This window comes from Oncorhynchus nerka, linkage group LG15 (genome assembly GCF_034236695.1).
Source record: "Oncorhynchus nerka isolate Pitt River linkage group LG15, Oner_Uvic_2.0, whole genome shotgun sequence".
NCBI classification, from domain to species: Eukaryota; Metazoa; Chordata; class Actinopteri; order Salmoniformes; family Salmonidae; genus Oncorhynchus; species Oncorhynchus nerka.
In genome coordinates this window covers 1,153,831-1,179,379 of record NC_088410.1, presented here as the reverse complement: position 1 = coordinate 1,179,379, position 25,549 = coordinate 1,153,831, and the positions used below count along the sequence as shown (strand labels likewise).

Sequence of the window (25,549 nt, the reverse complement as noted above, 5' to 3'; positions counted from 1 at the left end):
AGTGATGTATGTGTAGATAGGGGACAGTGATACAGTATGTATGTAGATAGGGGACAGTGATACAGTATACAGTATATAGATAGGGGACAGTGATACAGTATGTATATAGATAGGGGACAGTGATACAGTATGTATGTAGATAGGGGACAGTGGAGTATGTATAGATAGGGGATGTGATAGTATGATAGATAGGGGACAGTGATACAGTATGTATATAGATAGGGGACAGTGATACAGTATGTATGATAGATAGGGGACAGTGATACAGTATGTATATAGATAGGGGACAGTGATACAGTATGTATGTAGATAGGGGACAGTGATACAGTATGTATATAGATAGGGGACAGTGATACAGTATGTATGTAGATAGGGGGGACAGTGATACAGTATGTATATAGATAGGGGACAGTGATACAGTATGTATGTAGATAGGGGGACAGTGATACAGTATGTATGTAGATAGGGGACAGTGATACAGTATGTATATAGATAGGGGACAGTGATACAGTAGTATGTATATAGATAGGGGACAGTGATACAGTATGTATATAGATAGGGGACAGTGATACAGTATGTATATAGATAGGGGACAGTGAGACAGTGATACAGTATGTATGTAGATAGGGGACAGTGATACAGTATGTATGTAGATAGGGGACAGTGATACAGTGATACAGTATGTATGTAGATAGGGGACAGTGATACAGTATGTATATAGATAGGGGACAGTGATACAGTATGTATATAGATAGGGGACAGTGATACAGTATGTATATAGATAGGGGACAGTGATACAGTATGTATATAGATAGGGGACAGTGATACAGTATGTATATAGATAGGGGACAGTGATACAGTATGTAGTGATACAGTATGTATATAGATAGGGGACAGTGATACAGTATGTATATAGATAGGGGACAGTGATACAGTATGTATATAGATAGGGGACAGTGATACAGTATGTATATAGATAGGGGACAGTGATACAGTATGTATATAGATAGGGGACAGTGATACAGTGATACAGTATGTATATAGATAGGGGACAGTGATACAGTATGTATATAGATAGGGGACAGTGATACAGTGATACAGTATGTATGTAGATAGGGGACAGTGATACAGTATGTATGTAGATAGGGGACAGTGATACAGTATGTATATAGATAGGGGACAGTGATACAGTATGTATATAGATAGGGGACAGTGATACAGTATGTATGTAGATAGGAGACAGTGATACAGTATGTATATAGATAGGGGACAGTGATACAGTATGTATGTAGATAGGGGACAGTGATACAGTGATACAGTATGTATGTAGATAGGGGACAGTGATACAGTGATACAGTATGTATATAGATAGGGGACAGTGATACAGTATGTATGTAGATAGGGGACAGTGATACAGTATGTATATAGATAGGGGACAGTGATACAGTATGTATGTAGATAGGGGACAGTGATACAGTATGTATGTAGATAGGGGACAGTGATACAGTATGTATGTAGATAGGGGACAGTGATACAGTATGTATGTAGATAGGGGACAGTGATACAGTATGTATATAGATAGGGGACAGTGATACAGTATGTATATAGATAGGGGACAGTGATACAGTGAGACAGTATGTATATAGATAGGGGACAGTGATACAGTATGTATGTCGATAGGGGACAGTGATACAGTATGTATGTAGATAGGGGACAGTGATACAGTATGTATATAGATAGGGGACAGTGATACAGTATGTATGTAGATAGGGGACAGTGATACAGTATGTATGTAGATAGGGGACAGTGATACAGTATGTATATAGATAGGGGACAGTGATACAGTATGTATATAGATAGGGGACAGTGATACAGTATGTATGTAGATAGGGGACAGTGATACAGTGATACAGTATGTATATAGATAGGGGACAGTGATACAGTATGTATGTAGATAGGGGACAGTGATACAGTATGTATGTAGATAGGGGACAGTGATACAGTATGTATATAGATAGGGGACAGTGATACAGTATGTATGTAGATAGGGGACAGTGATACAGTATGTATGTAGATAGGGGACAGTGATACAGTATGTATGTAGATAGGGGACAGTGATACAGTATGTATATAGATAGGGGACAGTGATACAGTATGTATGTAGATAGGGGACAGTGATACAGTATGTATATAGATAGGGGACAGTGATACAGTATGTATGTAGATAGGGGACAGTGATACAGTATGTATATAGATAGGGGACAGTGATACAGTATGTATATAGATAGGGGACAGTGATACAGTATGTATATAGATAGGGGACAGTGATACAGTATGTATGTAGATAGGGACAGGGGTGAGGGGGAGGACCTGGGTGGACAGGGGGTGTTCCTGGGTGGACAGGGGGTGGACAGGGGTGTTCCTGATTGGACAGGAGGTGTTCCTGGGTGGACAGGGGGTGGACAGGGGGTGTTCCTGGGTGGACAGGGGTGTTCCTGGGTGGACAGGGGTGTTCCTGAGTGGACAGGGGGTGTTCCTGGGTGGACAGGAGGTGTTCCTGGGTGGACAGGGGAGGACAGGGGGTGTTCCTGATTGGACAGGAGGTGTTCCTGTGAGGACAGGGGGTGTTCCTGATTGGACAGGAGGTGTTCCTGGGTGGACAGGGGGAGGACAGGGGTGTTCCTGATTGGACAGGGGTGTTCCTGGGTGGACAGGGGGTGTTCCTGGGGGACAGGGGTGTTCCTGGGTGGACAGGGGTGTTCCTGAGTGGACAGGGGATGTTCCTGGGTGGACAGGGGAGGACAGGGGTGTTCCTGATTGGACAGGGGGTGTTCCTGGGTGGACAGGGGGTGTTCCTGATTGGACAGGGGTGTTCCTGGGTGGACAGGGGTGTTCCTGGGGGACAGGGGGTGTTCCTGGGTGGACAGGGGTGTTCCTGATTGGACAGGAGGTGTTCCTGGGAGGACAGGGGGTGTTCCTGGGTGGACAGGGGTGTTTCTGATTGGACAGGGGGGCAGGGGTGTTCCTGTGTGGACAGGGGGAGGACAGGGGGTGTTCCTGTGTGGACAGGGGGTGTTCCTGGGTGGACAGGGGGAGGACAGGGGTGTTCCTGGGTGGACAGGGAGAGGACAGGGGTGTTCCTGGGTGGACAGGGGAGGACAGGGGTGTTCCTGGGTGGACAGGGGAGGACAGGGGTGTTCCTGATTGGACAGGGGTGGGGGGTAGGGGGTGTTCCTGGGAGGACAGGGGGTGTTCCTGATTGGACAGGGGGGGTAGGGGGTGTTCCTGGTTGGACAGGGGTGGACCTGTGTGGACAGGGGGAGGACAGGGGGTGTTCCTGATTGGACAGGGGGTTAGGGGGTGTTCCTGGGTGGACAGGGGGTGGACCTGTGTGGACAGGGGGAGGACAGGGGTGTTCCTGATTGGACAGGGGGACAGGGTGTGTTCCTGGGTGGACTTGGGGTGGACCTGTGTGGACAGGGGGAGGACAGGGGTGTTCCTGATTGGACAGGGGGGACAGGGGGTGTTCCTGGGTGGACAGGGGTGTTCCTGATTGGACAGGGGGTGGACAGGGGGTGTTCCTGGGTGGACTTGGGGTGGACAGGGGTGGACAGGGTGTGTTCCTGGGTGGACAGGGGTGTCCCTGAGTGGACAGGGGTGGACAGGGGTGGACAGGGGGAGGACAGGGGGTGGACAGGGGAGGACAGGGGGTGGACAGGGGGAGGACAGTGGGTGTTCCTGGGTGGACAGGGGGAGGACAGGGGTGGACATGGGGAGGACAAGGGGTGTTCCTGGGTGGACAGGGGGTGGACAGGGGCAGGACAGGGGAGGACAGGGGGTGGACTGGGGGTATTCCTGGGTGGACAGGGGAGGACAGGGGGTGGACAGGGGAGGACAGGGGAGGACAGGGGAGGACAGGGGGTGTTCCTGGGTGTTAATTCTGCTGCATTTAGTCTTTATTCTCGTTTTCCTGTGATCCATAGTACCACACACACTGATGTCTCTATCTATGTGTGTTTCAGAGTTGCTGGGAACAGCCAAGAGGGTCAATGTCAACTTCCAGGACACAGACGGGTGAGTGACACCACAGTCTATACATGCTGTCTATACACAGTCTATACACAGTCTATACATGCTGTCTATACACTGTCTATACACAGTCTATACACAGTCTACACATGCTGTCTATACACAGTCTATACACAGTCTATACATCGTCTATACACAGTCTATACACAGTCTATACACAGTCTATACACAGGCTATGTACATAGTCTATATACACAGTCTATATACAGTCTATACACAGTCTATACACAGTCTATACATAGTCTATACACAGTCTATATACACAGTCTATATACACAGTCTATATACAGTCTATACATGCTGTCTATATACACAGGCTATACACACAGTCTTTACACAGTCTATATACAGTCTATACACAGTCTATATACACAGTCTATAAACACAGTCTCTACACAGTCTATACACAGTCTATATACACAGTCTATACACAGTCTATACATGCTGTCTATACACAGTCTATATCAGTCTATACACAGTCTATACACAGTCTATATACACAGTCTATATACACAGTCTATATACATAGTCTATACACAGTCTATATACACAGTCTATACACAGTCTATACACAGTACACAGTCTATACACAGTCTATACACACTGTCTATACACAGTCTATACACAGTCTATATACATAGTCTATATACACAGTCTTTACACAGTCTATATACACAGTCTATACATGCTGTCTATACACAGTCTATATACAGTCTATACACAGTCTATACACAGTCTATATACACAGTCTATATACACAGTCTATATACATAGTCTATACACAGTCTATATACACAGTCTATATACAGTCTATATACACAGTCTATACATGCTGTATAAATACACAGTCTATACACAGTCTATATACACAGTCTATATATGCTGTCTATACACAGTCTATATACAGTCTATACACAGTCTATACACAGTCTATATACACAGTCTATACACAGTCTATATACACAGTCTATGCACAGTCTATACACAGTCTATATACACAGTCTATATACACAGTCTATATACAGTCTATACACACAGTCTATAAACACAGTCTATACACACAGACTATAAACACAGTCTATATACACAGTCTATACACCGTCTATAAACACAGTCTATGTAAACAGTCTATACACACACTATACACACGGTCTATACACACAGTCTATACACACAGTCTATACACACCGTCTATACACACCGTCTTTACACACAGTCTATAAACACAGTCTATACACAGTCTATAAACACAGTCTATAAACCCAGTCTATAAACACAGTCTATACACACAGTCTATAAACACAGTCTATAAACACAGTCTATAAACACAGTCTATAAACACAGTCTAACACAGTCTATAAACACAGTCTATAAACACAGTCTATAAACACAGTCTAACACAGTCTATAAACACAGTCTATACACACAGTCTATAAACACAGTCTATACACAGTCTATAAACACAGTCTATAAACCCAGTCTATAAACACAGTCTAACACAGTCTATAAACACAGTCTATACACACAGTCTATAAACACAGTCTAAACACAGTCTATAAACACAGTCTATACACACAGTCTATAAACACAGTCTAACACAGTCTATAAACACAGTCTATAAACCCAGTCTATAAACACAGTCTATACACAGTCTATACACACAGTCTATAAACACAGTCTAACACAGTCTAACACAGTCTATAAACACAGTCTATAAACCCAGTCTATAAACACAGTCTATACACAGTCTATAAACCCAGTCTATAAACCCAGTCTATAAACACAGTCTATAAACACAGTCTACACACAGTCTATACACACAGTCTATACACAGTCTATACACAGTCTATACACACAGTCTATAAACACAGTCTACACACAGTCTATACACACAGTCTATACACAGTCTATAAACACAGTCTATAAACACAGTCTAACACAGTCTATACACACAGTCTATAAACACAGTCTATAAACCCAGTCTATAAACACAGTCTATACACAGTCTATAAACACAGTCTATACACAGTCTATAAACACAGTCTATAAACACAGTCTATAAACACAGTCTATAAACACAGTCTATAAACACAGTTTATAAACACAGTCTAACACAGTCTATAAACACAGTCTATAAACACAGTCTATAAACACAGTCTATACACAGTCTATAAACACAGTCTATACACACAGTCTACACACAGTCTATAAACACAGTCTATAAACACAGTCTATAAACACAGTCTATACACAGTCTATAAACACAGTCTATACACACAGTCTATACACACAGTCTATAAACACAGTCTATAAACACAGTCTATAAACACAGTCTACACACAGTCTATAAACACAGTCTATAAACACAGTCTATAAACACAGTCTATACACACAGTCTATTAACACAGTCTATAAACACAGTCTATACACAGTCTATAAACACAGTCTATAAACACAGTCTATAAACACAGTCTACACACAGTCTATAAACACAGTCTATAAACACAGTCTATAAACACAGTCTATACACACAGTCTATAAACACAGTCTATTAACACAGTCTATAAACACAGTCTATACACAGTCTATAAACACAGTCTAACACAGTCTATAACACAGTCTATAAACACAGTCTATACACAGTCTATAAACACAGTCTATAAACACAGTCTATAAACACAGTCTATACACACAGTCTATACACAGTCTATAAACACAGTCTATATACACAGTCTATAAACACAGTCTAACACAGTCTATAAACCCAGTCTATAAACACAGTCTACACACAGTCTATAAACACAGTCTATAAACACAGTCTATACACACAGTCTATTAACACAGTCTATAAACACAGTCTATACACAGTCTATAAACACAGTCTATAAACACAGTCTATAAACACAGTCTATAAACCCAGTCTATAAACACAGTCTATAAACACAGTCTATAAACACAGTCTATAAACACAGTCTATAAACCCAGTCTATAAACACAGTCTATAAACACAGTCTATACACACAGTCTATAAACACAGTCTATAAACACAGTCTATATACACAGTCTATAAACACAGTCTATAAACACAGTCTATACACACAGTCTATAAACACAGTCTATAAACACAGTCTATAAACACAGTCTATAAACACAGTCTATAAACACAGTCTATAAACCCAGTCTATAAACACAGTCTATAAACCCAGTCTATAAACACAGTCTATAAACACAGTCTATAAACCCAGTCTATAAACACAGTCTATAAACACAGTCTATACACACAGTCTATACACACAGTCTATAAACCCAGTCTATAAACACAGTCTATAAACACAGTCTAACACAGTCTATAAACACAGTCTATAAACACAGTCTATAAACACAGTCTATAAACCCAGTCTATACACATAGTCTACATACACAGTCTATACACACTGTCTATACACAGTCTATACACAGTCTATACACAGTCTATATACACAGTCGATACACAGTCTATACACAGTCTTTATACACAGTCTATACACAGTCTATACACACAGTCTATATACACAGTCTATATACAAGAAGAACCTATACCTTTATATATTTACCATATATATATACTGCTCAAAGAAATAAAGGGAACACTTAAACAACACAATGTAACTCCAAGTCAATCACACTTCAAATCAAATCAAATCAAATTTATTTATATAGCCCTTCGTACATCAGCTGATATCTCAAAGTGCTGTACAGAAACCCAGCCTAAAACCCCAAACAGCAAACAATGCAGGTGTAAAAGCACGGTGGCTAGGAAAAACTCCCTAGAAAGGCCAAAACCTAGGAAGAAACCTAGAGAGGAACCAGGCTATGTGGGGTGGCCAGTCCTCTTCTGGCTGTGCCGGGTAGAGATTATAACAGAACATGACCAAGATGTTCAAATGTTCATAAATGACCAGCATGGTCGAATAATAATAAGGCAGAACAGTTGAAACTGGAGCAGCAGCACAGTCAGGTGGACTGGGGACAGCAAGGAGTCATCATGTCAGGTAGTCCTGGGGCACGGTCCTAGGGCTCAGGTCCTCCGAGAGAGAGAGAAAGAAAGAGAGAATTAGAGAGAGCATATGTGGGGTGGCCAGTCCTCTTCTGGCTGTGCCGGGTGGAGATTATAACAGAACGTGGCCAAGATGTTCAAATGTTCATAAATGACCAGCATGGTTGAATAATAGTAAGGCAGAACAGTTGAAACTGGAGCAGCAGCATGGCCAGGTGGACTGGGGACAGCAAGGAGTCATCATGTCAGGTAGTCCTGGGACATGGTCCTAGGGCCCAGGCCAGTTGAAACTGAGCAGCAGCATGGCCAGGTGGACTGGGGACAGCAAGGAGTCATCATGTCAGGTAGTCCTGGGGCATGGTCCTAGGGCTCAGGTCCTAAACCGAGAGAGAGAAAGAAAGAGAGAAGGAGAGAATTAGAGAACGCACACTTAGATTCACACAGGACACAGAATAGGACAGGAGAAACTCCAGATATAACAAACTGACCCTAGCCCCGACACATAAACTAATGCAGCATAAATACTGGAGGCTGAGACAGGAGGGGTCAGGAGACACTGTGGCCCCATCCGAGACACCCCGGACAGGGCCAAACAGGAAGGATATAACCCCACCCACTTTGCCAAAGCACAGCCCCCACACCACTAGAGGGATATCTTCAACCACCAACTTACCATCCTGAGACAAGGCCAGTCTATAGCCCACAAAGATCTCCGCCACGGCACAAACAGGGGGGCGCCAACCCAGACAGGCCGACCACAACAGTGAATCAACCCACCCAGGTGACGCAGTCCCCCCCAGGGACGGCATGAGAGAGCCCCAGTAAGCCAGTGATCAGCCCCGTAACAGGGTAGAGGCAGAGAATCCCAGTGGAAAGAGGGGAATCGGCCAGGCAGAGACAGCAAGGGCGGTTCGTTGCTCCAGAGCCTTTCCGTCTCACCTTCCCACAGTCCTGGGCCAGACTACACTCAATCATATGACCCACTGAAGAGATGAGTCTTCAGTAAAGACTTAAAGGTTGAGACCGAGTTTGCGTCTCTGACATGGGTAGGCAGACCATTCCATAAAAATGGAGCTCTATAGGAGAAAGCCCTGCCTCCAGCTGTTTGCTTAGAAATTCTAGGGACAATTAGGAGGCCTGCAGTCTTGTGACCGTAGCGTCGTGTAGGTATGTACGGCAGGACCAAATCAGAGAGATAGGTAGGAGCAAGCCCATGTAATGCTTTGTAGGTTAGCAGTAAACCTTGAAATCAGCCCTTGCTTTGACAGGAAGCCAGTGTAGAGAGGCTAGCACTGGAGTAATATGATCACATTTTTGGTTCTAGTCAGGATTCTAGCAGCCGTATTCAGCACTAACTGAAGTTTATTTAGTGCTTTATCCAGGTAGCCGGAAAATAGAGCATTGCAGTAGTCTAACCTAGAAGTGACAAAAGCATGGATTAATTTTTCTGCATAATTTTTGGACAGAAAGTTTCTGATTTTTGCAATGTTACGTAGATGGAAAAAAGCTGTCCTCGAAATGGTCTTGATATGTTCTTCAAAAGAGAGATCAGGGTCCAGAGTAACGCCGAGGTCCTTCACAGTTTTATTTGAGACGACTGTACAACCATTAAGATTAATTGTCAGATTCAACAGAAGATCTCTTTGTTTCTTGGGACCTAGAACAAGCATCTCTGTTTTGTCCGAGTTTAATAGTAGAAAGTTTGCAGCCATCCACTTCCTTATGTCTGAAACACATGCTTCTAGCGAGGGCAATTTTGGGGCTTCACCATGTTTCATTGAAATGTACAGCTGTGTGTCATCCGCATAGCAGTGAAAGTTTACATTATGTTTTCGAATAACATCCCCAAGAGGTAAAATATATAGTGAAAACAATAGTAGTCCTAAAACAGAACCTTGAGGAACACCGAAATTTACAGTTGATTTGTCAGAGGACAAACCATTCACAGAGACAAACTGATATCTTTCCGACAGATAAGATCTAAACCAGGCCAGAACATGTCCGTGTAGACCAATTTGGGTTTCCAATCTCTCCAAAAGAATGTGGTGATCGATGGTATCAAAAGCAGCACTAAGGTCTAGGAGCACGAGGACAGATGCAGAGCTCGGTCCGTTGCCATTAAAATGTCATTTACCACCTTCACAAGTGCCGTCTCAGTGCTATGATGGGGTCTAAAACCAGACTGAAGCATTTCGTATACATTGTTTGTCTTCAGGAAGGCAGTGAGTTGCTGCGCAACAGCCTTCTCTAAAATTTTTGAGAGGAATGGAAGATTCGATATAGGCCGATAGTTTTTTATATTTTCTGGGTCAAGGTTTGGCTTTTTCAAGAGAGGCTTTATTACTGCCACTTTTAGTGAGTTTGGTACACATCCAGTGGATAGAGAGCCGTTTATTATGTTCAACATAGGAGGGCCAAGCACAGGAAGCAGCTCTTTCAGTAGTTTAGTTGGAATAGGGTCCAGTATGCAGCTTGAAGGTTTAGAGGCCATGATTATTTTCATCATTGTGTCAAGAGATATAGTACTAAAAGACTTGAGCGTCTCTCTTGATCCTAGGTCCTGGCAGAGTTGTGCAGACTCAGGACAACTGAGGTTTGGAGGAATACGCAGGTTTAAAGAGGAGTCCGTAATTTGCTTTCTAATAATCATAATCTTTTCCTCAAAGAAGTTCATGAATTTATCACTGCTAAAGTGAAAGTCATCCTCTCTTGGGGAATGCTGCTTTTTAGTTAGCTTTGCGACAGTATCTAAAAAGGAATTTCGGATTGTTCTTATTTTCCTCAATTAAGTTAGAAAAATAGGATGATCGAGCAGCAGTAAGGGCTCTTCGGTACTGCACACAGTCTATACCGTCCTTCCAAGCTAGTCGGAAGACTTCCAGTTTGGTGTGGCGCCATTTCCGTTCCAATTTTCTGGAAGCTTGCTTCAGAGCTCGGGTATTTTCTGTGTACCAGGGAGCTAGTTTCTTATGAGACATTTTTTTAGTTTTTAGGGGTGCAACTGCATCTAGGGTATTGCGCAAGGTTAAATTGAGATACTCAGTTAGGTGGTTAACGGATTTTTGTCCTCTGGCGTCCTTGGGTAGGCAGAGGGAGTCTGGAAGGGCATCAAGGAATCTTTGTGTTGTCTGTGAATTTATAGCACGACTTTTGATGTTCCTTGGTTGGGGTCTGAGCTGATTATTTGTTGCAATTGCAAACGTAATAAAATGTGAAATCAAACTGTCCACGTAGGAAGCAACACTGATTGACAATAAATTTCACACGCTGTTGTGCAAATGGAATAGACAACAGGTGGAAATTATAGGCAATTAGCAAGACACCCCCAATAAAGGAGTGGTTCTGCAGGTGGTGACCACAGACCACTTCTCAGTTCCTATGCTTCCTGGCTGATGTTTTGGTCACTTTTGAATGCTGGCGGTGCTTTCATTCTAGTGGTAGCATGAGACGGAGTCTACAACCCACACAAGTGGCTCAGGTAGTGCAGCTCATCTGTGGATGGCAACAACCCAGCAGCAGGACCGCTACCTCCACCTTTGTGCAAGGAGGAGCAGGAGGAGCACTGCCAGAGCCCTGCAAAATGACCTCCAGCAGGCCACAAATGTTCATGTGTCTGCTCAAACGGTCAGAAACAGACTCCATGAGGGTGGTATGAGGGCCCGACGTCCACAGGTGGGGGTTGGGCTTACAGCCCAACACCGTGCAGGACGTTTGGCATTTGCCAGAGAACACCAAGATTGGCAAATTTGCCACTGGCGCCCTGTGCTCTTCACAGATGTAAGCAGGTTCACACTGAGCACATGACAGACGTGACAGTCTGGAGACGCCGTGGAGAACGTTCTGCTGCCTGCAACATCCTCCAGCATGACCGGTTTGGCGGTGGGTCAGTCATGGTGTGGGGTGGCATTTCTTTGGGGGCCGCACAGCCCTCCATGTGCTCGCCAGAGGTAGCCTGACTGCCATTAGGTAAGACCATATGAGACCATATGCTGGTGCGGGTTGGCCCTGGGTTCCTCCTAATACAAGACAATGCTAGACCTCATGTGGCTGGAGTGTGTTAGCAGTTCCTGCAAGAGGAAGGCATTGATGCTATGGACTGGCCCGCCCGTTCCCCAGACCTGAATCCAATTGAGCACATCTGGGACATCATGTCTCGCTCCATTGCACCACAGACTGTCCAGGAGTTGGCGGATGCTTTAGTCCAGGTCTGGGAGGAGATCCCTGAGGAGACCATCCGCCACCTCATCAGGAGCATGCCCAGGCGTTGTAGGGAGGTCATACAGGCACGTGGAGGCCACACACACTACTGAGCCTCATTTTGACTTGTTTTAAGGACATTACATCAAAGTTGGATCAGCCTGTAGTGTGGGTTTCCACTTTAATTTAGAGTGTGACTCCAAATCCAGACCTCCATGGGTTGATACATTTGATTTCCATTGATAATTTTTGTGTGATTTTGTTGTCAGCACATTCAACTATGTAAAGACAAAAGTATTTAATAAGAATATTTCATTCATTCAGATCTAGGATGTGTTATTTTAGTGTTCCCTTTATTTTTTTGAGCAGTGTATATATATATATATACTTCAACATCAATGAGAAACAGGGAGAGAAAAGGAGAGGAAATGAGAGAGAGAAAGAGAGAGAAAATGAGAGAGAGAGAGAGAAAAGGAGAGAGAGAGAGAGAAAAGGAGAGAGAGAGAGAGAAAAGGAGAGAGAGAGAGAGAAAAGGAGAGAAAGAGAGAGAAAAGGAGAGAGAGAGAGAGAAAAGGAGAGAGAGAAAAGGAGAGAAAGAGAGAGAAAAGGAGAGAAAGAGAGAGAAAAGGAGAGAGAGAAAGAGAGAAAAGGGAGAGAGAAAAGAGAAGAGAGAGAGAGAGAAAAGGAGAGAGAGAGAGAAAAGGAGAGAGAGAGAGAGAAAAGGAGAGAAAGAGAGAAAAGGAGAGAGAGAGAGAGAAAAGGAGAGAGAGAAAAGGAGAGAAAGAGAGAGAAAAGGAGAGAAAGAGAGAGAAAAGAGAGAGAGAAAGAGAGAAAAGGAGAGAGAGAAAAGGAGAGAGAGAGAGAGAAAAGGAGAGAGAGAGAGAGAAAAGGAGAGAGAGAAAAGGAGAGAGAGAAAAGGAGAGAAAGAGAGAGAAAATGAGAGAGAGAGAGAGAAAAGGAGAGAAAGAGAGAGAAAAGGAGAGAGAGAAAAGGAGAGAGAGAGAGAGAAAAGGAGAGAGAGAAAAGGAGAGAGAGAAAAGGAGAGAGAGAAAAGGAGAGAGAGAAAGGAGAGAGAGAGAGAGAAAAGGAGAGAGAGAAAAGGAGAGAGAGAAAAGGAGAGAAATAGAGAGAAAAGAAGAGAGAGAGAGAGAAAAGGAGAGAAAGAGAGAGAAAAGGGGAGAGAGAGAGAGAAAAGGAGAGAGAGAGAGAAAAGGAGAGAAAGAGAGAAAAGGAGAGAGAGAGAGAAAAGGAGAGAGAGAAAAGGAGAGAGAGAGAGAAAAGGAGAGAGAGAGAGAAAAGGAGAGAGAGAGAGAAAAGGAGAGAGAGAAAAGGAGAGAGAGAGAGATAAAAGGAGAGAGAGAGAGAAAAGGAGAGAAAGTGAGAGGAAAGAGAGAAAAGGAGAGAGAGAAAAGGAGAGAAAGAGAGAGAAAAGGAGAGAGAGAAAGAGAGAAAAGGAGAGAGAGAAAAGGAGAGAAAGAGAGAGAAAAGGAAAGAAAGTGAGAGAAAAGGAGAGAAAGGAGAGAAAAGGAGAGAGAGAAAGAGAGAAAAGGAGAGAGAGAAAAGGAGAGAAAGAGAGAGAAAAGGAGAGAGAGAAAAGGAGAGAGAAAAGGAGAGAGAGAAAAGGAGAGAGAGAGAGAGAAAAGGAGAGAGAAAAGGAGAGAGAGAAAAGGAGAGAGAAAAGGAGAGAGAGAAAAGGAGAGAGAGAGAGAGAAAAGGAGAGAGAGAGAGAGAAAAGGAGAGAGAGAAAATGAGAGAGAGAAAAGGAGAGAGAGAGAAAAGGAGAGAAAGTGAGAGAAAAGGAGAGAGAGAAAATGAGAGAGAGAAAAGGAGAGAGAGAGAGAGAAAAGGAGAGAGAGAAAATGAGAGGGAGAAAAGGAGAGAGAGAGGGACAAAGAGGAGGATAGAGCGATAGGGATAGATGAAGAGATAGAGAAAGGGTTAGAGGCTCCAGGGAAGAGGTGTCTTATTATGGGATCTAGGTCACCCCCCCTCGCGCACACACACACACACACACACACACACACACACACACACACACACACACACACACACACACACACACACAGTGAGAAGGGATGAAGTTACACAGTAAAGAGATGAGGGATGGTGGATTAATGGATACAGACCCCCTAGAACTATAGATTTATTCACTATGGTTACAGACCCCCTAGAACTATAGATTTATTCACTATGGATACAGACCCCCTAGAACTATAGATTTAATCACTATGGTTACAGAACCCCCTAGAACTATAGATTTAATCACTATGGTTACAGACCCCCTAGAACTATAGATTCATTCACTATGGATACAGACCCACTAGAACTATAGGTTTAATCACTATGGTTACAGACCCCCTAGAACTATAGATTTATTCACTATGGTTACAGACCCCCTAGAACTATAGGTTTAATCACTATGGTTACAGAACCCCCTAGAACTATAAGATTTAATCACTATGGTTACAGACCCACTAGAACTATAGGTTTAATCACTATGGTTACAGACCCACTATGTGTGTGTGTGTGTGTGTGTGTGTGTGTGTGTGTGTGTGTGTGTGTGTGTGTGTGTAGGTTGTCTCCTCTGCACCATGCTGCTCTGAGCGGCAACAAGGAGCTGATCTCTCTACTGTTGGAGGCTCAGGCCACAGTGGACATTAAGGACCAGAACGGTAACACACACACACACACACACACACACACACACACACACACACACACACTCTCTCTCTCTCTCTCTCTCTCTCTCTCTCCATCTTCTCTCTGGTGTTGGAGGCTCAGGTCACAGTGGACATTAAGGACCAGAACGGTAACACACACACACACACACACACACACACACACACACACACACACACACACACACACACACACACACTCTCTCTCTCTCTCTCTCCATCTTCTCTCTACTGTTGGAGGCTCAGGCCACAGTGGACATTAAGGACCAGAACGGTCACACACACACACACACACACACACACACACACACACACACACACACACACACACACACACACTCTCTCTCTCTCTCTCTCTCTCTCTCTCTCTCTCTCTCTCCATCTTCTCTCTACTGTTGGAGGCTCAGGCCACAGTGGACATTAAGGACCAGAACGGTAACACACACACACACACACACACACACACACACACAGACACACACACACACACACACACACACACACACTCTCTCTCCATCTTCTCTCTGGTGTGTTGTGGGTCGTAGTCTGATTCTGTGTGTTCCTCTGGTGTGTTGTGGGTCGTAGTCTGATTCTGTGTGTTCCTCTGGTGTGTTGTGGGTCGTAGTCTGATTCTGTGTGTTCCTCTGGTGTGTTGTGGGTCGTAGTCTGATTCTGTGCGTTCCTCTGGTGTGTTGTGGGTCGTAGTCTGATTCTGTGCGTTCCTCTGGTGTGTTGTGGGTCGTAGTCTGATTCTGTGTGTTCCTCTGATGTGTTGTGGGTCGTAGTCTGATTCTGTTTGTTCCTCTGATGTGTTGTGGGTCGTAGTCTGATTCTGTGTGTTCCTCTGGTGTGTTGTGGGTCGTAGTCTGATTCTGTGTGTTCCTCTGGTGTGTTGTGGGTCGTAGTCTGATTCTGTGTGTTCCTCTGTGTGTTGTGGGTCGTAGTCTGATTCTGTGTGTTCCTCTGGTGTGTTGTGGGTCGTAGTCTGATTCTGTGTGTTCCTCTGGTGTGTTGTGGGTCGTAGTCTGATTCTGTGTGTTCCTCTGGTGTGTTGTGGGTCGTAGTCTGATTCTGTGTGTTCCTCTGGTGTGTTGTGGGTCGTAGTCTGATTCTGTGTGTTCCTCTGGTGTGTTGTGGGTCGTAGTCTGATTCTGTGTGTTCCTCTGGTGTGTTGTGGGTCGTAGTCTGATTCTGTGTGTTCCTCTGGTGTGTTGTGGGTCGTAGTCTGATTCTGTGTGTTCCTCTGGTGTGTTGTGGGTCGTAGTCTGATTCTGTGTGTTCCTCTGGTGTGTTGTGGGTCGTAGTCTGATTCTGTGTGTTCCTCTGGTGTGTTGTGGGTCGTAGTCTGATTCTGTGTGTTCCTCTGATGTGTTGTGGGTCGTAGTCTGATTCTGTGTGTTCCTCTGGTGTGTTGAGGGTCGTAGTCTGATTCTGTGTGTTCCTCTGATGTGTTGTGGGGTCGTAGTCTGATTCTGTTTGTTCCTCTGTGGTTGCCGTAGGTATGCGTCCACTGCACTACGCGGCGTGGCAGGGGAAGACTGAGCCAATGAAAATGCTCCTGAAGGCGGGATCATCAGTCAACATCCAATCAGACGAGGGCCAGATCCCACTGCACCTATCAGCACAGCACGGACATTACGACGGGGTGACGCCATACACACGATACACACACACATCGACACACACAACGGCACACACACAACGGCACACAAACACAACGACACACAAACACAACGATACACACACACACAACGGCACACACACACAACGACACAAACACACCGACACACACACACACTCACAACGACACACAGACACACCCACAATGACACACACAGACACAACAACACACACAGACACACACACACAACGACAAAAACACACAGACACACCGACACACCGACACACACACACACACAGAACGACACACAAACACACACAACGACACACACACACACACAACGACACACACCAGACACACACACACACACACACAATGACACACACGACACACACAGACACACACACAACGACACATCATAAAATGTGGTGTTCCTCACGGTTCTGTTCGAGGTCCACTGTGTTTTCTGCCAACGACTGAAACAGCTGTTAGATCAGCACGGTTGTAATGCTCCGGGTGTCGTGGAGACACCCAGTCTCCGTGGAAACGCAGGAGACAGAGAGTGCAATGCTGTGTGCTCTTTAAAATGCACCAACGCACCACAGGGTGCTCACATACCTTAAGGAACATTTTGACATTTGCTGTATGGTTAGTGAGAAAGTCCATATTGCAAATGTACGGTCCCTTACTAGACGTCCGAAAACGTTTGTAAAATTCGCGGACGACGTCGGGCCGAGCGGCAGGGCCAGACCTACCGGGAAGTCATCAAATGAACTTTGTCGGACATTCGGTTTCCGTTTGATAAAATAATCACATTTTGGTCATTTTTCCGCTGTCCCGGAAAATCCCACAAGAGGGCATAAGCAATCATATTGCAATTGGACAAAACATCTCGAAAACGGAAAATATTTTGAAGCAGAAACTTGGTGAGCGTAGGTTTGGCATAATGGGCAGTTGGCCCCGAACAAGATGGCGTCTAGGCCTCAACGGTTTTTGAGTTATGGCCATTTATCTGGGATTAAAGGTCCAAAATGAAAATAGAGAAATTTATTTTTCCACTTCACGTCAAAGTCAAGGAGCCTCCGGTGTCAATAAAAAAAGAACCAGCCATTTATCTATCGTCATTTAAGAGAAATCGTACAATGACAGATTGGTGATGTTCAAAGATAGGTTGTTTTTTTTTCAACGGTTACAGATCCAGTTGCAGGGTGTTCTTACGAATCTTTTTAAAGTGTGCTGCGGAGCTCTGCGAGATTTCTGTGATTTTCTATGATTTTCTGAAATAACACACACTCACTAAACCCTCCGTAAATAACTCAGTTCTTAACGTAAAGACTTAAAACTCAGGATTCTGTAAAGGCATACCCCAATCAGGATATGAGTTTATTTATAGCTTCCTGTGCCAACCGGAAGTGCCTTACATGGTGTCACAGTGGCAGTTTCCAAGGGTTAAAAAGGTCAGATCTTTCAAAACTTCATATGTGTGATTAGGCAACCCCCATAAACTGTAAATCAGTCATTTCTCCCAACAGATCTCAAAGAAAAGCTCCCTCACACACACACAGGAAGGATGGAGTGACAAAGTGCGGTGCTTAGAGACACAGAGAGCAGGCAATGGCATTACCATAATCCCTAGGCCGTGCCGAGTTCAACGAGATATCCCGCTTGACCGTAGCTCGCTCGGTCTAAGCGCAGCGACCATTAGAATAGTAGGCCCAAAATGAAGCCTGCCCCACAACGTCATTTGCTTTTGGGTGACAGTGAGAGAACCGTTAGGGTGAGAAGCACAATTCGACCTCAGGTACGTCCCTAAGGTCCTCCCGATCTGTGCAAGCCTAACCTTGACCGTGTGGCATTAACCCTTAATAGTTAAAAGAAGGTGTTTACTTCAAAGAGTTTGCATTGACTTCTCTCCCCATAGGAATACATTGCCTGCACCCCTAAATTCAACCTGAAGCCTATATGGGTTATGAATGCCGTATGAACCTGTTTTCGGTAACAGTCCATCAGGCCAGTATGAGGTCTACCTGTGTTGATTCTGAGCTTCCTGGACCAACCGGAAGTGGTTAAAATCACCCTAAAAGTGTTTATCCATACCCTGCCTGCAGTTTGATAGACATAGTGCATTCAACCCTGTGTAAATCAGTCAGTTCTTAACGTAAGGACTTAAAACTCAGGATTCTGTAAAAGCATACCCCAATGAGGATATGTGTTGATTTAGCTTCCTAGCTTCCTGTGCCAACCGGAAGTGCCATAATTGGTGTCTCAGGGGCTGTTTCGAGGGGTTAAAAAAGTCAGATCTTTCCAAAACTGCATAAATGTGATTAGGCAACCCCCATGAACTGTAAATCAGTCATTTTTCCCATAAAATTTCAAAGGAAAACTAAATCACACACAGCTTGGAAGTAGGGACCTATTGGGGTGTGTAGAGACATACACTGCCTGCATTAGTTAACCTTGTTGGAACTTTTAAAGAACCGTCAGACCTAGAGTTCCGAAACTTTAGAATCCTGTTCTAGACCTCAGGTCGATAGGGCGTGGTGAGTTACGTGGCTCTAGAAGGTTCTCGGACCGAGAAACAGCCTTGTACATTTGCAATGACTTCAATTCATTTTTGCATCACGAAAATGACGACATTTAGAAATGTCCCAGAGTCGCAAGACTAGGTGCATTGCGACCGTCTCGGCCCATATTGACAGACCCCAACGTTTCTGTCCGATAGCTCATGTCCGATAGCTCAAGTCATGGAAAAAAGTGGATTTTCAGCACCAATTAGGGTTTTGCTCGGACACCAAATGACCTATCAACCCGAAACTTGGTATTCAGGGTCGCCTCAGCTAGGCCTACACATAACATAAGAAATGGACCCGCAGCTAGAACGTAACTACATGTTTTATGTTTTTTTTATGGTTTGAACCGAAGGCGTTGTGAATTTTGGGCCAGCTCTGAAGTATGTGATAGTTGGCTACTAAACGAGTTGGAAAAAGGGGGTTTGGTGTCAGTTTGTATCAGTTTTGACTGATGGACGGTGACTTGCTGGTGACTCTTGTCCATTTGCAATATGTTTAAACAGTGAGGTACCATCACCAAAGTGACATTCTGAAATCAACCCTAACGAGCGATTGAGAAGAACCAGAGTCACTGCCCAGCCATCCCGAGTTCATCGGGCCAGTCAATTTCGCATTCCTGCAGGATTTTTATAGCATGACAAATTCGTGATGGTAAATGCCCATTGAACCATATTGCAAATGCACAGTGACTTAGCAAAAGTGAGAAAACATAAACAAATGGACATAATGAAATCAACACAACGAGCACTGGAGAAGACCCACTATCAATTCCCGGCCATTCTGTGTTCATCAGGCCAGTGAATGTTGCATTTCTTCAGGATTTTTGAGCATGACAAATTCGTGATGGTAAATGCCCATTGAAACATATTGCAAATGCACGTGCATTTGCAATATGATTCTATAGTGAAAAAAGACATCACCAAATGGACATGATGAAGTCAACACAACGAGCGATGGAAAGGAGCAACTATCACTGCCAGGCCATTCTGTGTTCATCAGGCCAGTCAATTTTGCATTTTTGCAGGATTTTTGAGCATATCAAATTTCTTATGGCAAAAAGTGACTTTTGACTTTGACTTTTGACTTCCTATGAAATCATATTGCAAATGGACAAATCATATTCCTTATGCACAAGTAAAAAAAAATTATGATAATAAAATTTTTACAAAAGCATATTCATACAGTTCTTACACATTAATTGATATAAAATCGAAACAACGGTCCAGAAAGCACTTTTTTTACGAGGGTGATACGTTTCTTTTTTTAAAGTTCACATTTTCGACTTTTGACTTCCTATGAAATCATATTGGAAATGGACAAAACATATTCCTTATGCACAAGTTTAAAAAAAATAAAAAAATTAATGATAATAAAATACGACTAAAGTATGTTGATACAGTTATACGTGTGTAATTGACACAAAAATCGAAAGAATTTTGAAAAACGGTCCAGAAAGCACATTTTTAAGGGTGTGTGAAGTTTTTTTTATAAAATGTTGCTATTTTTGACTATTGACTTCCTATGAAATCATATTGCAAATGGACAAAACATATTCCTTATGCGCAAGTAAACCCAGTGTATCTCTCTGTCTCTCTGTGTTCAGTCTGAGATGTTGCTGCAGTCTAACCCCGTGTATCTCTCTGTCTCTCTGTGTTCAGTCTGAGATGTTGCTGCAGTCTAACCCCGTGTATCTCTCTGTCTCTCTGTGTTCAGTCTGAGATGTTGCTGCAGTCTAACCCCGTGTATCTCTCTGTCTCTCTGTGTTCAGTCTGAGATGTTGCTGCAGCACCAGTCTAACCCCGTGTATCTCTCTGTCTCTCTGTGTTCAGTCTGAGATGTTGTCCCAGTCTAACCCTGTGTATCTCTCTGTCTCTTTGTGTTCAGTCTGAGATGTTGTCCCAGTCTAACCCCGTGTATCTCTCTCTGTCTCTCTGTGTTCAGTCTGAGATGTTGCTGCAGGCTAACCCTGTGTATCTCTCTGTCTCTCTGTGTTCAGTCTGAGATGTTGTCCCAGTCTAACCCTGTGTATCTCTCTCTGTCTCTCTGTGTTCAGTCTGAGATGTTGCTGCAGTCTAACCCTGTGTATCTCTGTCTCTCTGTGTTCAGTCTGAGATGTTGCTGCAGTCTAACCCTGTGTATCTCTCTGTCTCTCTGTGTTCAGTCTGAGATGTTGCTGCAGTCTAACCCTGTGTATCTCTCTGTCTCTCTGTGTTCAGTCTGAGATGTTGTCCCAGTCTAACCCTGTGTATCTCTCTGTCTCTCTGTGTTCAGTCTGAGATGTTGTCCCAGTCTAACCCCGTGTATCTCTCTCTGTCTCTCTGTGTTCAGTCTGAGATGTTGCTGCAGTCTAACCCTGTGTATCTCTCTGTCTCTCTGTGTTCAGTCTGAGATGTTGTCCCAGTCTAACCCTGTGTATCTCTCTGTCTCTCTGTGTTCAGTCTGAGATGTTGCTGCAGTCTAACCCTGTGTATCTCTGTCTCTCTGTGTTCAGTCTGAGATGTTGCTGCAGTCTAACCCTGTGTATCTCTCTGTCTCTCTGTGTTCAGTCTGAGATGTTGTCCCAGTCTAACCCTGTGTATCTCTCTGTCTCTCTGTGTTCAGTCTGAGATGTTGCTGCAGTCTAACCCTGTGTATCTCTCTGTCTCTCTGTGTTCAGTCTGAGATGTTGCTGCAGTCTAACCCTGTGTATCTCTCTGTCTCTCTGTGTTCAGTCTGAGATGTTGCTGCAGTCTAACCCTGTGTATCTCTCTGTCTCTCTGTGTTCAGTCTGAGATGTTGTCCCAGTCTAACCCCGTGTAGCTCTCTGTCTCTCTGTGTTCAGTCTGAGATGTTGCTGCAGTCTAACCCCGTGTATCTCTCTGTCTCTCTGTGTTCAGTCTGAGATGTTGCTGCAGTCTAACCCTGTGTATCTCTCTGTCTCTCTGTGTTCAGTCTGAGATGTTGTCCCAGTCTAACCCTGTGTATCTCTCTGTCTCTCTGTGTTCAGTCTGAGATGTTGCTGCAGTCTAACCCTGTGTATCTCTCTCTGTCTCTCTGTGTTCAGTCTGAGATGTTGCTGCAGTCTAACCCTGTGTATCTCTCTGTCTCTCTGTGTTCAGTCTGAGATGTTGCTGCAGTCTAACCCTGTGTATCTCTCTGTCTCTCTGTGTTCAGTCTGAGATGTTGCTGCAGTCTAACCCCGTGTATCTCTCTGTCTCTCTGTGTTCAGTCTGAGATGTTGCTGCAGTCTAACCCTGTGTATCTCTTTGTCTCTCTGTGTTCAGTCTGAGATGTTGCTGCAGTCTAACCCTGTGTATCTCTCTGTCTCTCTGTGTTCAGTCTGAGATGTTGTCCCAGTCTAACCCTGTGTATCTCTCTGTCTCTCTGTGTTCAGTCTGAGATGTTGCTGCAGTCTAACCCTGTGTATCTCCCTGTCTCTCTGTGTTCAGTCTGAGATGTTGCTGCAGTCTAACCCTGTGTATCTCTCTGTCTCTCTGTGTTCAGTCTGAGATGTTGCTGCAGTCTAACCCCGTGTATCTCTCTGTCTCTCTGTGTTCAGTCTGAGATGTTGTCCCAGTCTAACCCTGTGTATCTCTCTGTCTCTCTGTGTTCAGTCTGAGATGTTGCTGCAGCACCAGTCTAACCCTGTGTATCTCTCTGTCTCTCTGTGTTCAGTCTGAGATGTTGTCCCAGTCTAACCCCGTGTATCTCTCTGTCTCTCTGTGTTCAGTCTGAGATGTTGTCCCAGTCTAACCCTGTGTATCTCTCTGTCTCTCTGTGTTCAGTCTGAGATGTTGTCCCAGTCTAACCCTGTGTATCTCTCTGTCTCTCTGTGTTCAGTCTGAGATGTTGTCCCAGTCTAACCCTGTGTATCTCTCTGTCTCTCTGTGTTCAGTCTGAGATGTTGCTGCAGTCTAACCCTGTGTATCTCTCCCTGTCTCTCTGTGTTCAGTCTGAGATGTTGCTGCAGTCTAACCCTGTGTATCTCTCTGTCTCTCTGTGTTCAGTCTGAGATGTTGCTGCAGTCTAACCCTGTGTATCTCTCTGTCTCTCTGTGTTCAGTCTGAGATGTTGCTGCAGTCTAACCCTGTGTATCTCTCTGTCTCTCTGTGTTCAGTCTGAGATGTTGTCCCAGTCTAACCCCGTGTATCTCTCTGTCTCTCTGTGTTCAGTCTGAGATGTTGCTGCAGTCTAACCCCGTGTATCTCTCTGTCTCTCTGTGTTCAGTCTGAGAGTCTGAGATGTTGTCCCAGTCTAACCCTGTGTATCTCTCTGTCTCTCTGTGTTCAGTCTGAGATGTTGTCTCTCTGTGTTCAGTCTGAGATGTTAACCCCTGTGTATCTCTCTGTCTCTCTGTGTTCAGTCTGAGATGTTGCTGCAGTCTAACCCTGTGTATCTCTGTCTCTCTGTGTTCAGTCTGAGATGTTGTCCCAGTCTAACCCTGTGTATCTCTCTGTCTCTCTGTGTTCAGTCTGAGATGTTGCTGCAGTCTAACCCTGTGTATCTCTCTGTCTCTCTGTGTTCAGTCTGAGATGTTGTCCCAGTCTAACCCTGTGTATCTCTCTGTCTCTCTGTGTTCAGTCTGAGATGTTGCTGCAGTCTAACCCCGTGTATCTCTCTGTCTCTCTGTGTTCAGTCTGAGATGTTGCTGCAGTCTAACCCTGTGTATCTCTCTGTCTCTCTGTGTTCAGTCTGAGATGTTGTCCCAGTCTAACCCTGTGTATCTCTCTCTGTCTCTCTGTGTTCAGTCTGAGATGTTGCTGCAGTCTAACCCTGTGTATCTCTCTGTCTCTCTGTGTTCAGTCTGAGATGTTGTCCCAGTCTAACCCTGTGTATCTCTCTGTCTCTCTGTGTTCAGTCTGAGATGTTGCTGACCCTGTGTATCTCTCTGTCTCTCTGTGTTCAGTCTGAGATGTTGCCAGTCTAACCCTGTGTATCTCTCTGTCTCTCTGTGTTCAGTCTGAGATGTTGTCCCAGTCTAACCCTGTGTATCTCTCTGTCTCTCTGTGTTCAGTCTGAGATGTTGTCCCAGTCTGTGTATCTCTCTGTCTCTCTGTGTTCAGTCTGAGATGTTGCTGCAGTCTAACCCTGTGTATCTCTCTGTCTCTCTGTGTTCAGTCTGAGATGTTGTCCCAGTCTAACCCTGTGTATCTCTCTGTCTCTCTGTGTTCAGTCTGAGATGTTGTCTGTGTTCAGTCTAACCCTGTGTATCTCTCTCTGTCTCTCTGTGTTCAGTCTGAGATGTTGCTGCAGTCTAACCCTGTGTATCTCTCTGTCTCTCTGTGTTCAGTCTGAGATGTTGTCCCAGTCTAACCCTGTGTATCTCTCTGTCTCTCTGTGTTCAGTCTGAGATGTTGCTGCAGTCTAATCTCTGTCTCTCTGTGTTCAGTCTGAGATGTTGTAGTCTAACCCTGTGTATCTCTGTCTCTCTGTGTTCAGTCTGAGATGTTGTCCCAGTCTAACCCTGTGTATCTCTCTGTCTCTCTGTGTTCAGTCTGAGATGTTGCTGCAGTCTAACCCTGTGTATCTCTCTGTCTCTCTGTGTTCAGTCTGAGATGTTGCTGCAGTCTAACCCTGTGTATCTCTCTGTCTCTCTGTGTTCAGTCTGAGATGTTGTCCCAGTCTAACCCTGTGTATCTCTCTGTCTCTCTGTGTTCAGTCTGAGATGTTGCTGCAGTCTAACCCTGTGTATCTCTCTGTCTCTCTGTGTTCAGTCTGAGATGTTGCCCAGTCTAACCCTGTGTATCTCTCTGTCTCTCTGTGTTCAGTCTGAGATGTTGCTGCAGTCTAACCCTGTGTATCTCTGTCTCTCTGTGTTCAGTCTGAGATGTTGCTGCAGTCTAACCCTGTGTATCTCTCTGTCTCTCTGTGTTCAGTCTGAGATGTTGTCCCAGTCTAACCCTGTGTATCTCTCTGTCTCTCTGTGTTCAGTCTGAGATGTTGCTGCACCAGTCTAACCCTGTGTATCTCTCTGTCTCTCTGTGTTCAGTCTGAGATGTTGTCCCAGTCTAACCCTGTGTATCTCTCTGTCTCTCTGTGTTCAGTCTGAGATGTTGTCCCAGTCTAACCCTGTGTATCTCTCTGTCTCTCTGTGTTCAGTCTGAGATGTTGTCCCAGTCTAACCCTGTGTATCTCTCTGTCTCTCTGTGTTCAGTCTGAGATGTTGCTCCCAGTCTAACCCTGTGTATCTCTCTGTCTCTCTGTGTTCAGTCTGAGATGTTGCTGCAGTCTAACCCTGTGTATCTCTCTGTCTCTCTGTGTTCAGTCTGAGATGTTGCTGCAGTCTAACCCTGTGTATCTCTCTGTCTCTCTGTGTTCAGTCTGAGATGTTGCTGCAGTCTAACCCTGTGTATCTCTCTGTCTCTCTGTGTTCAGTCTG

General features: G+C 44.5%; 1 pseudogene; it reads left to right on the top strand.

Moving 5' to 3' along the window:
• Positions 1–25,549, top strand: part of LOC135560293 (caskin-1-like) — a 123,215-nt pseudogene that overhangs the window by 45,657 nt on the left and 52,009 nt on the right.